The sequence below is a fragment of the Dendroctonus ponderosae genome, unplaced genomic scaffold (assembly GCF_020466585.1).
Source record: "Dendroctonus ponderosae isolate FM_Combo_2020 unplaced genomic scaffold, Dpon_F_20191213v2 Dpon_F_20191213_4, whole genome shotgun sequence".
NCBI lineage: Eukaryota > Metazoa > Arthropoda > Insecta > Coleoptera > Curculionidae > Dendroctonus > Dendroctonus ponderosae.
In genome coordinates, this window is record NW_026018611.1 from 1,420,961 (window position 1) to 1,422,258 (window position 1,298).

General features: G+C 47.0%; 1 protein-coding gene across 1 annotated transcript in view; it reads left to right on the forward strand.

The window, feature by feature from the left end:
- The window catches only part of LOC109543015 (tetratricopeptide repeat protein 28), a 39,796-nt gene that overhangs the window by 14,521 nt on the left and 23,977 nt on the right, over positions 1 to 1,298 (forward strand). The gene's annotated exons all lie outside the window — the stretch shown is intronic.

Here is a 1,298-nt window from a genome sequence, read left to right on the forward strand (position 1 = left end):
GTTCTGATGAGAACAGTGTAAGCGTTCAAGCAAACCACTTCTGAAGATGCAAGCCACTCGTGCTTGCGAAACGTCAAGAAGAAATTCCATTTTACGAAGGTCTAAAAACCCGAAAAACCCAGTAGTTTCAAGGAATGGCTTCGAAAGTCCATCTCTTTTGACATTTTGCTTTTGTTGTCGAAATTTCCGTGCAGCTGCGAAAAAGTGTCTTCTAGAGTTTCATCAGGGGTTGGCCAGCAGCTGGTCATTTGTTTCCGCCTCTGATTGATTTGTCATCAGCCACCTGGCCTAATTATTCGTGTTTCCTTGCAACAATGCAATTCCATGTGGAAATGAGTCAAAACCCAAATCGGAAGCAAATTGGTCGCATGCATTGCACGCTCCAACGCCTAACCAGTCGCACGGAACTGGGAGGAACGAAAGGTGCGTTACTGGTTTATACCGACCGGGTGATAAGTTGCATGTAGTGGTTTGAAAAGTCTGGAAAACTGGCAATGTCCGCGGTTGTTCCAAAAAAACCGAAAATTTCCTGCGGGTAAAACCCCCTAAATTTCCAGAGGCAAAGGTGGCAAGTTGGAACGTGGCAGCAGCGCGGCCATGTTGCAGCCCTGAATACCCCCATGGGTGCGAGCGAGAAAACCGATGCAAACCGCGTTCTCGAATGGGCAAATGCGTTTCGCTTCATTCATTTAACCAAAGCAGATTTTCAATGCAGCACATTGAAATAGTTGCAGTTTTGTCGATTTCATGTTTCATATCCGCAGCAATTGCCCTTGTTATTAAAAGGATCACAGTTGGCGATGTATGGTTCCTGCTGGGTGCCGCTAGCCTTGATCGGCACGGTACCGAACCCAAAGCGATTTTCCACACAAATGCCCAAAACAATCATCCCATCATGATGTTGTTAAACGCCTGCTGCCCTCATTAGAGACGACGTCGGGCCGATTGGTACTCGACTTCGGAGTGTGGAGGTACCAGTTTTCAATTTGGCGATTTCACGGTCGTGACGGGGAAATTAAGATCGCAGCAACCCATAACTGGGGGAACATCAAACGGGCCGCGCCTTTACGCGTCCACGTATAGTACCATGATAGTACCAATTTCTGGGAAAACGAGCTTGATGGCGATGGGAAATGGGCCGTTTGGCCGAAAGTCATTTGACTGCTCGAAACAAAGTGCTGTTATGAGTGATGGCGGATCAAAAGTACAATGCGCCCATTGTTTCACGCAGTGGAACCCAATCGGGTACCAGTCAAAGTCTAAACAAATGCTGCATGTTGATTCTAAATATGGGAAAT